This window comes from Pezoporus flaviventris, unplaced genomic scaffold (genome assembly GCF_033815535.1).
Source record: "Pezoporus flaviventris isolate CSIRO_AGI_PZ_B2104156 unplaced genomic scaffold, CSIRO_AGI_Pfla_v1 ptg000005l, whole genome shotgun sequence".
Taxonomy (NCBI): Eukaryota; Metazoa; Chordata; class Aves; order Psittaciformes; family Psittacidae; genus Pezoporus; species Pezoporus flaviventris.
In genome coordinates, this window is record NW_026892553.1 from 15,327,341 (window position 1) to 15,339,344 (window position 12,004).

The 12,004-nt window shown below is 35.6% G+C and overlaps 1 long non-coding RNA gene across 1 annotated transcript in view; it reads right to left on the bottom strand.

Moving 5' to 3' along the window:
- The window catches only part of LOC133265216 (uncharacterized), a 247,094-nt gene that overhangs the window by 85,005 nt on the left and 150,085 nt on the right, over positions 1–12,004 (bottom strand). The gene's annotated exons all lie outside the window — the stretch shown is intronic.

Below are 12,004 nucleotides of genomic sequence, written 5' to 3' on the forward strand. Positions count from 1 at the left end.
AAAGGATCTTAAGATCATCAAGTTCCAATCCCCCTGCCATGGACAGGGACACCTCACACTAAACCATGTCACCCAAGGCTTCGTCCAACCTGGTCTTGAACACTGCCAGGGATGGAGCATTCACAACCTCCCTGGGCAACCTATTCCAGTGCCTCACCACCCTAACAGGAAAGAACTCCCTCCTCATCATCCCACTATGCTTTAAACACATGAATGATTAAAAAAACCCCACAAACCCACCCACTTTTGAATTCTACAAACCCTGTCCACATTCTGGAATTATGTTGCTTTCAGAGACGCACACTAAAAACACACCCATTGCTGTATATGAGCTAATTGACAAGACTAATTTAAGAAAGATGAGCTAAATAGAATTGAAAGGAAGAGACATTGAACTGATGATGGAGAGAAATTTAGAGTTCCCAACAATGGGTGAAAATGGGTAAAATTACTTGGAGGTGATACCAAAAGTACTAAGAGGCCTCAACATGTGACAGATGCAACTGCAAATTCTTATAACATTTCTGGATTCCAAGTGCTGAGAACAGAGCAATTCCTTGAGTAATTTTCTGGAAGTAATTGTAAAAGGAATCAGAGTGAACAAAAACAACAGGAAGGATTGCTAACACAGCTGAAGAGCGACAATAAATATTTCTGTTTCTTTTTTATACTGCTTCGAGAATGTAACATTTGATATAATTTTAACTAGAATTGTAGATTCACTAAAAATTTATGAAATGTGGTGTTTAGGACAGTTACTGTTTAACTGCAAACCTGCCAATTTTTACTTGTGGCACTGTAAACACAATGGCTTAGTAAGCACTGGAGAGTAACCATTACTGATGTCAATTATAACATTAAAATGATATATTCTGTTTTTCACATTCACAGAAAGAGAAAAGATTAGCTGATTAAGCAGATCATGGAGAAAGTAGAAGAGATGTTTACAAAAATGCATTTGTATCCCGTAGGAATGTGCTGACTCAGTGCTGTCCACAGAGATTTAACGTTATCGAAGATATTTTGGTCCTTAAACAGTTTATATTATAGAACCTTACGCAATTCACAGTGAAATGAGCAGGTACTCACACTTGTTTAAGTCCTCTAATTCAGAAGTTTTTCCTCAGAAAGAAACTAAACTCAGCTCTGCCCAGATTAATGCTCCTGAACTGATTTGTATTCAAGTCCCTTAGTAAAGGAGCTGCTAAGTTTCCCCGCATCACATGCGTGTTAGCCCTTACGGTTTTTAACTATTACAAATCCAAAGTAGATTTTCCAAACTTATTACTATTAAGGCAGTTTTTCATTTCACAACAACTTCCTTTTAGATTTATGTCCTTTAAAATGGATTTGTCCTCTACTAATCATAAATGTTTGGAAACCTCTCTGATTGCTTTCCCCATGATTGCCATGTCTACGATCCCCTCAGATAACACTGTTTATTTCAACTAAAATATCTATAATGTTGCAAAAAACCCCAAATGGCCCAGTTGTGCCTGCAAAATTTAGCACAATCCTAATTTCACTTTCACAGCTTTAAAAAAGTGATAGTTTCCAAGTTCGTATCACTTGTGTTCAAGCAAAGGAAAGGACAGTGAGACTGAGAACTAAGCTTTTTTCCAGGTCACTGAATGATTATATTATAGTCTGAATTATTTCTTGCTAGTCAAGATTATCCACTGAATTATTTCCATAGCTTGATATTTTAGTCTGTATATTATTCGTTAAAAGTTAACCAGAATGAATGTTTCATAACACAACAGGACCTTGCACTGTGTGTCAACAAAGAGTGCCCAAACTGTACGGCATTTGTTTTCATTTGGGGAGAAACAGATCTCTTGTGTAGTAACTGTAACAGCTTCTTCACCAAGACATTCCTCTTAGGAGCTCATTTAAGACAGCGTAATGAGCTCACAAGGAACTCCAGCTCCTATAAAATCAAACCCAACTGACATATGTAAACCGCATTTCTTTGGGATTTGCACTCCAAGATCAACACACAAATTTCCTGTTGAATGAACAAAATACACTAACTGACAAATTTCAGTCACTGTTCCTAGCAGATATCTAGAATAGACTATTAGGATGAACAGCGTGGACTGTTTGAAAAGCAGCAGTGAAGTAACGCTACAATCAAAACACAGATGTGTCATGCCTCCACATGCCATATCGGTTTTAAAATTTCACCTCATGGAAGTTTATGCATAAACTACATGCAACCGCCAGTCCACTGGATCATTTTTTTTTTACATCTTCCCCTAAGCAGTGCTCTCATAAACAACTTGGAACCCTGCCATTCATCCATGGTATTTTATACATAATTACAGGAGCACAGTTTCAGTCACAATCTCTAAACATATGGAAAATAAGAGTTTATAAAGGGAAAGAATTGCAGCATCAGTCCTGCAGGTCTTAAATTTACAGGCTTCAGGAGATGTTTAGGCTGCAGCCTTTCAGAGATACATAGTTAGTGCCTTATGAAAGAATTATCCTGTGATCAAGGCTTCTTGAGTCATTAATATAAGAAGAGCTATCACTATCACTAAAACCTACAAATCTACAAAATACTTACCATGAAGTGCTATCATTATTAAATAGATCCTTCCTTCTTTGTTGCTATTATTACTGATTATTCCATTTTGAAGTGAAGGGACAGACATTCTTCATAGTCTGAGTACTCCACTTACAAGAGGATGCAGACGCTTTGTATAAACACAAACATGTCTGTATCTTATTTAAATCATGCAGAGAATGAATAAAGACTACATTAATGGCAAACAAAGTTTAGACTAACATGGTCCGAATAACTCGTCAAAAAAAGTCAAATGCCTTGGCAGGAGTTTATTAATTAAATTAATTAAATTACATTTTCTTTTGCTGGCAAGGTACTGTATGAAGTTAACATGAAAACCCAGGCTTCAGAACAAATATTGCTAGAATCTGCTTATAACAGGTTAAATTGTAAGGTTGCATTTCTGTGATTCTAAAGGAAAATCAGCTCTGACTCTCAGCTGCAGCCAGTATGTGTAGCACTATTAAGGGCCCATAAAATAAATCACAAAATTTATTTTCTCTATTAGAAGAATGTAAAATGAAATGTTAACTTTCAGTCTTTTTCATATTAACTCAGTGTATGGAAGAAGAATCAAAAAGCATGTAAGAACTGGAACTTCCTTGCCATATTCTGCTTTTAAGAAAGGAGAAGAAATAATAAAGGAGAAAATGTTAAAAGCCAAATACTACTTTAACGGTTTGAAGATGAAAGGTTTAATAGATTTCTGTGGTTTTCCAAGTGTGGTTTAGCATTTACAGAAGACTGAAATTTTTTTATAACTCAGGCTGAAATTTTGTACTCTACGGATGCAGTTAAAAATATAAATTAATAAACTGAAATTCAAGCCAAACATTTTGAAATCCAGTCATGTCTGAGTAGCAAATGAATTCACAAGACTAACTTTTAGGTTCTGCTTTTGAGTATTCCCACATTCCAATGAACAAAAAAAGGAGCATACCCCTTTTAGCATGTTTTGAAAGTCTGTATTTATAAATACAGTGGGGCTTTCATATTCTACTCTATAGAAAGGTTACAGTGGTGTACGTTTTAGCACTATGGTGATGTACTGTGTTCTTTTATTGATGCTATTATACAGCAAGTTCATGTCCCCCTTTGCTTGCATAAAAGATGTTGATTTGAACAGTGCTTACTGTACAGATTAATCAGATTTCATCACTGCAGTACCATACATTTCTATTACATCTGACTTTTGACATCTTCATACTTGGCAAGACAATACAGCAAAACCTGTAAGATAGCCAGCTACTTCTGCCCTCACTCAGTACATCACCTGAACATGAACACAGAGTAAAAGCTCTTTTAAATTGTTTCCACTGATGACTACTTTGCAGTAGCAGGTGAACTCTGATTACACATACATAGTTTAATCAGAACTCACGGAGCAATTGCAGTGACCTGTGAGAAGCATTGTGATGGACAATATACAAATGTTGCATGAAGGACCATGCACCATCTCCAGGAATTAGCTCTTCTTGTTACATTCTTAATAATGCCGACTTCAATATGGTAAAGCTGCACAGAAAAGCAGAATACTGGACAGATACAAAGAAAACAAGACAGAATGCTAGGCGTTAAAGCAAACTTCTGTGACCTCTTCTGCCCTTTCTGTGGGCATGGATGTTCTGATCACTTATTTGCCACTACATAAAAATGTAAAAGTTATATTGAGATGAGGCTAGAAGGGTGAAATATTAGCTGTGAAAATGACAATGTTCTTTGTTGGTGATTTATTCTTGCTTCAGTTAATGTGTTTTCTTAAGCTTTTGGATAGTGTCATCTTCATTCTAAATTGTGAAGTTTCAGACATGCAGCTATATTATTAAAAATTCCTTTTGATAGAATTAGACTATCATTACCAGGTAATGAGAAGAACATTACTGGCTTTGTGAGGAAATATGTCTTCCAGGATTTTCATCTAAATTAAACTTTGGTCTGACTTAAAAGAATAAATTGTCTCTGAAGTCTACCGTTTCCTTGGTGATACTTTTTATTCTTGTGTCATAATGCAAGTAAAAGAAACATTTGAAACTTTTCTAAGATTACTTTCCAATACTGCAAAATATGAAGATCACACCAAAATTGAATGATGCCAAGTGAATGGAGAAGAGAGCATGCAATTATGACTAAAGTGGGATTAAACAGGTAAAGGTTAAGTGCAAGCATGACATAAGAGCAGGGAAAAAAAGGAAAGGAAAAATTTCAGTGTGCTTCTTTTCATAACTCATAGATACAAGTTCTTTAAGTCACAGATATTTTATGTGGATCATATATATACGCATAGAGCAATAGAGAGTTCTGTCAAGTTGCAAAGAGAATCAACAGCCTGTTTTAAATGTCAGAAATTACTAATAAAGAAACACACATGGAAGGAAGGTAGAAATATTAATTTTTTAAGTAGATGTTAAAGAAAGTTATTTCTGCATAAGAAAATACAGCTTTGTTGGGGTGCATGTACCTTCCCAGAGATTCGTATTCTATTTCTCTCTCTTTCCATGCCATATAGAATATTTTTAAAGATATCTATGCATACACATAGGAACTGAAGAGCAAATGGCAATACTACCGTACAAGTTCGTGGAATCCAAATACAGATATGTACTAACTTGACTTTCTTCTTCAAAGAGAACTAATTTATTATCTGGAATTCATAATAAATAGAACAACTACAGAGTCACTACCTTGTAGAAAAGTCATACACTAAAGGAGTACACAAAGAACAGAATAAATTATCTGACAGCAAGAAATCCAATCCAAAGAACTTCTTCATATACCTACTGCCTGTTCAAAGTGGATAAAAATTATATGAAAATCTAATAATTTTCCAGAAAGTCAGGAGGGAAAAATGAAATCAAGCATTTTGTCCAGAATACATTGTTATATAAAAGAAGTGATGCAAGTATAGCAGTGGGGAGCTTTCAAAGCAGTTCAATCTGAAAAACACCGATATCTTTAAAGAAAGAACTCATTTCAATAGTCATACTGACTAACATCAATGACAACAGAATCTCTTTGAAGAGAAGCTCCTGGGTTTACCTTTGAGAACACTTATTAAGTGTGTGTGCTCACCTCCTTTGTATTCTGAGAAACTTCCAGAAGCAGAACTCCTGAAAGCACATATTTATTCTAGGGCAGTGTATTGCTGTTTTTTCAAGACAGTTTGACAGGTTAGTGTCACCATTTCGTAACTGGGAGCCATTATGATCAGAGACAGCTAGCTCTTTAAGGATCCGTATGTAGAATCACTCTTCATGGGGAAGACGATTCTCTATCACATTGACATTATTTTATGATGATGTGTTACAATTTCAATCAGGAAAGGTCAGAGCTGGCACTAAAGGAAGAGTGATTTATTATGCAGAGGAAGACTGCATTGCAACCCATAAAGCATTCAGTGCTACCATTAAGACAAAACCTACAGTCAGAATAGTACCAATACTACTGTCCAAGGGTATTTAGCTGCTGCCCCAGTGGGCAGAATAATCCCATTTATTTAGCAATTTAAAAACTACAGATCTGTGCCTTTTTATTTTCTCCTAAAGTAATAAGTAATAATTTGATTAATAATAGCCACAGACACTGTCCAACCTTGATTTTTCTCCCCCCTATAGCCTGGTACTCTTTCAAGTGTTAATGAGATATTAAAGCTTTTCTTCTTAGAAGAGGGCAGAGAGATAGAAAATTTCCTAAGCATACGTTACTATTATACTGCAAACTCCATTAAGTACATCCTACTTTTTAAATTTTATGTGGACTTACTAAGAAATCTGAGAAGAAAGGTAAACCTTCATAAATCTGTTACAGAATAGCTCAATCAATATTCTAAGAGAAGTATTCACTTGTCTGGAAACATATATACCTAATTGGGGATCTAATTTGGATCAAATCCTGTGCAACTGTGTGGGCAGCCATAATAATGGCATAGCCAAGAAAGCAAGGTGCAGTCACAGCGACTAGAATAGCAGTAGGAGATGATGTACCTCAGCACTCTCTGTTAAGGAGTAAAGTGCATTTGTGGGCTGTTGGCTTGGATGAGGACTCAAGGTCATCATCTAAACAGAACACTAATTTCTTTCAGAAGAATTCTTACACCATGAGCTGAAATAAGGAAAAAAGTAAAAAGTTAGGATCTGTGCCAGATTTGCCCCCAGGTTAACATTTACTTAGATTTTGCATTCATCGTAGCAGGAAAAATGGTTGCAGCTGGATTAAAACGTGTGTATTGCCTTGCTTCTTCAAGGGATCTACAGAACATTCTTTCCAAATATAGCATGAAGAATAATAGGAAATAGTAGTGAAAAAGAGTACAGCTAATATAGATGGAAGTTCTCTTGATTGTCTTTACCTCTTCACCCCAGAACATCTCCCCAGATTCCAAGGACTGTTTATTAATTTTCAGCTTATTTTGCCAATGCAATGAATACTTCATTTAAATGGTACTGATTTAGCAGAATACTTAGTTGAGCTCTAGCCAGTGGTTTCCCACTCAAAGCACATACCTTAATAATACCTTTTATTCCTATGTATAACTACTTTAAACACTATTTACAATCAAAACAGAATTTTCCTTCTAACCTCTTGTCTTCAATTAATGTAACATATTATTGCAGAGCATGCATTAAAATATTAACTTCTAATTCTTATCAGCATCATTAGGACATTTCTTAAAGTCACACATTCATCTTCAGTAACAGTATTATCGTAAGTGCTAGCAGAAATATCTTTAAAAATAGAAACCAATCCTAAATGAGAAAATCAAACATAAGAATATTTAAATTTCTTCAAAATTCCATTTATGGACCAAAAAGCCAGAGTTACATTATTTTATTTATTCTTGAGCAATGGGAAAGCAAACAAGCAAGGCAGGATGTCTCTGAAGTTATGTGGAGCCTGGAAAACTTGAGACCATGGAAGAAGTCAAGAAAGGGTCTCAGGCTTTAAAAGACTAAGAGACTTGTGGAGCAAAGAGGTCTGAATATAGGTAAGACAGCCTCAAGCAAATCAAGCCTTTAAGGAGTTAATACTTTGTTACAAAATTTCAGTATCACAAACTAATTCAATCATCATTTCCACTGTGGAAAACAGAGTTACAGGTGCCCCTTGTACTTCGAAATTGCTATTTTTCAATGATAAATAACAGCTTCCAAATAGCTTGGACCATATTAATTATGTGGAAAATCATCACAGGTTAAGACACAAGAAGTACCGCCCGAATATGCTAATAAGCATCTTCATTAAGTAAGGTCAGAAAGTGCATCTGTGCCAGAAACCAGAAAAGAATAGTTATGTGCCAATCTAAATTGCGCAATCATTGTCCTCTCTTCTCTTGCTGGAGACCTTTTTATTTATTTATTTATTTTAATTTAACCAAACGACAGTTTCTGCAAGCAATCACTGCTATTTTCTGTCTTTAAACAAACAGAAATAGTGATGTTTCTTTGAAATTAATAAAGCCTTCTGGTGAGCTCTGCACCCTGGTGAAACAAATACAGTTTGCAAGCAGAAGCTATACTCTTTGGAAACTCAATAGCAGGAAGAAAATGCATGAATGTAATAAATTTGGGTACTTTAAATAATGTGTGACCTAATATACTCCTTTAAAATATTAAAATTCCAAATTATGAAGGATTCCTTTTATACCTGATATATGAGATGCTTCAGCAATTTCCGTTATATCTACAATAGCTGCTTCAGAATTGCTGATCCTGACAACTTTACTGAATTGACTGTAAATCTGGAGAAAATGTACCCCAAAAACCAGCCGGCTACATAAGGGAAAATTCACAAAATTGTTGAAAGATCCTAAAATAGATGCTAAAAGCTTACTTATGATTAAGATATGTATGCCAAAATATGTATTACTCATTACATGTTGTAAAGACAGGGTAAGTAGGTTATGAATTCACATCTTACATTACAATACAGTATTTATGGTTAAGCTGCCTTATTTCTAGCATGGTAACTTCAAAATCCATCAAGCTTTATACTTATGCATAAAGCAGAGAGATCAGAGAGAAAAAAAAACAAACCCAAACTGTTCATATTTAAGAAATAAGACCCTCTAAAAGCAACACTTGTTAAACTGTGTGTGTTTGAATTATAGAAAAAGGAAAAATTAGAGTAGTAAAGACAAAACCTTCATCCACTCATCAGAATGTACAAAGCACATCACAAACCTCTCCAACAGTTGTTCTTTTATTGTAAAAGTTATCCGTAAAAATGTTTGAATTCGTTCTGACTACCAAGGAGTTTATTTTTGTGACTGCCAAAGCTATATGTTTACAGAAGAGTAGAGACTTAACAGGCAGCTCCGAGGCCAGAAAGGCATGGATCTCTCAAACCTGGTATTATTCTCATTGAACTTAGCCTCAAAGCGTAACTGATTCCTGCGATGCATTTGGAATATCTTCTTCGTGAATAATCTATGTCTGCTTTGTCAAACTAAGTACTAATTTCTTTTCCTGTGCTTTTTATTTTTATGGCTAATATCCACTATCCAGAGTGTCCTTTGTAAGTCATAATTTGGCCTACCATCAAGAAAGAGCTCCCTTTGAAAATGAATTCTATCTTATCTTTTTGATGTCTACTACCCTCTAGATCATTTTTTTTAAGTAAATACTGAAGATATGTTGCCACTTTCTGTAAATTGCTGCTCCCTTGTTTGTATTGCAGTTCAGATAGACTTTGAAGCTTGACTTCAGATTCCAAAGCTCCTTCACATTAAGTTCCTTGGCACCTAAATCTTGTTGACGCCACTAATTAGTTTCTGCAATTTCTGAGTCTGCTCTTTTGGAATTAGAAACCTTAGTAATGTGGTTTTGTTTATCCATTTAATTGAACATCTATCAGTTCATGCTCATTCCAAGATCACTGTCTTTGACCAGTTAATAGTATGCCCTCCCGTTGGTTCACTGACTATTGAGAGTGAAGGAATCTAATGGCTAATACATCTGACAGTACGAAGTTTCTCTCAGTATTGGCAGCACTTGCTCAAGTCGATATGTCTAAGTGTAATGTCTACTGTAACGACACAGGTCTTGGCAGAATTCCTCTTGCCATAACATTGACAATCTCTGCATCTATTTAAATCTGTCCATGGAAACTGGAGCAGAACAAAACACTGACTTAGAGAATGTTTTCATGCAGTCTTTCTCAATGTGATTTCTGATTCTTACCCTGTATTGTTCAGAGGTGTTCCATCCCTCTGAACATTTTTTGTCATTTCTCACATAATTTTCTTTGCATTTGTATTCAACAGATATTTGTGCTATTTTTCTAGTATTTTATTTGATTGAACATCACTAATTATTCCTTCCAATTAAAACCTCCTAGTTAGAGGCAGAACCAAATATAATGTAAGAATTGTTGCACAGCTTTAGAAGACAACAGATATGGAAACCATAGGAAGAGAATTATTCTTGTACTGAGTTTTGGTCAAAATTGGGAAGAGGAGTGCACAAAGACACTGGGGACCTGGACTTGATATTGACTCCTCAGTTTCTTTTCAACTCAAAATGCATTCTCAAACGCTTGCTGAGATTCAGTTCCCATCCAGTGGCAAGCATGTCATTGCATGTAATTTGATTTTAATCACTGTTTCAAACAACAACAACAAAAAGACCACATTTTCAAAATCCAGCACATTCCTTTTAAGCAGCACTCCAGAAGATCAGAGCTTCTGATACAATAAATTAACAACCAGCTTTTCAACCCTTCACAAAACTGAAAATGTATCTTCCATTTGTAATGCCATTTCATTTTCAATCCTCAACTTTAAGAACGTGTCATCCTGCACGACCATGACAGCAGCAGAGATTTTCAGGAATTTCTCTATGCTTTGAATTGTAGATTTTACTTAATTACAGTCCACAGCACATAACAAATAAGTAAATTAATGCCATGAGCAGCACTAACAGAGAAAGAGAATTTAATAACTCACGGTGCAGTTAACTTCAGCTAAGTGAACTTTAACAGCTTTGTCACAAAGTGTGTTAAACAGACCAGTGAATCCTATGTTTGAACTTCAGAAGCAAGCAGTAAACATATGAAGCTCACTGCACCCTGGGTAAATTCATAACAGTACACAGCCAAAATCTGCCTTTTATTACGCTGACAACACATTTTTGCATGAAAAATAGCACAGAATGGATGAGGAAAAAGGTTACTAATTCCTTTTCTAGTTTACTTCTGCAAGTTGCTTGATTTTTGGATTGGCAGAATAATCACCTATCCTTCGACCTCAAATACTGCAACAGCACAGATCTTACCTGAAAAGCTGATGTAAACAATCCTTTCAAAGTAGAATGTTATTTTGCCCTTATGTAACTGCAGTGTGCTCTCTATTACTACTTTTATTTAAATCCTCCAGAATTACAGCATCTGAAGACCAGAGCTGTGCAGAAGACTGCTGTCTCCACATCTTTACACCCCAAAATATCACTGTCCAAAATCAAAGTGTAATCTGTCCCCACAGTCATTCCAAACATCACAGGGAAAAAGAAAGCCTGTTCTATACATCTGAAAAACTATCTGTATGCTGGGACTGCCCTTTCTGGTTTTAGCCCTGCTCTCCAGCTTCCAGTCTGCTACTTCTGCTTTCTATTTAATACTTTTCCCCTTTTAACTGAACAACTTCAGCAGGGTTTCAAGTCAGTTGTTCACACTAATTCAATACTGGCTTAATATTATAAAAAAAATCAAATTTATATGTGCCAGAAAAAGAGAGCGATAAACGAGTTGCAGAGAATTTGTGAGAACTACATCATGGATACATTTGGTTTTACAAGCTTAAAAGCCTCCAGCACTCTGTAACAATGTTGTGCATAGCCTCTATGAAAACAAAATGAAAATAGCATGGATACTTTCATAGAACACTTAGAAAATCTAAAGATGCAAACCTTGGCTAGAAGCAAAAAAGCTGATGTGGATTACCTTTGACTTCTCTTTCACTTCATTAGCAATACATGATACCATACGGTTTTGACAGGAAAATAAAAGGAATTAACAAAACAGTAACTGAAGACATGTTCCAACTTTAGATCCCAATTATAGCCCACATTGCTTAAAGCTAAGAAATGTGCAAACATCTAACACAAATGAAGAAGAGAAATGTAATGAAAAAGACAACATGACATGAGCAAATCGAAGCAGAAGCAGCTAATTAAACCTATACAACTGTAATGCAGAGGAGTTATCCAGAGAAGCAGAAATTAGTGATAAACTTGCAGTGCACTCATGCTGAAAGAAGATTTAAAATTAAACAACCTGCAAAGCACAAGATACATGTAGGTTGGCGGTTTTGCATAGCCAGCATTACATTTTCTTCCTCAGCTGTAACCTACTATGCCAGCCAGTCTACACACCACAGATTGCACTGGACAGGTTTGCCTCTGCTGCAGGGTTTTGATAAAAAGCTGTGTAGTGCACATTGTG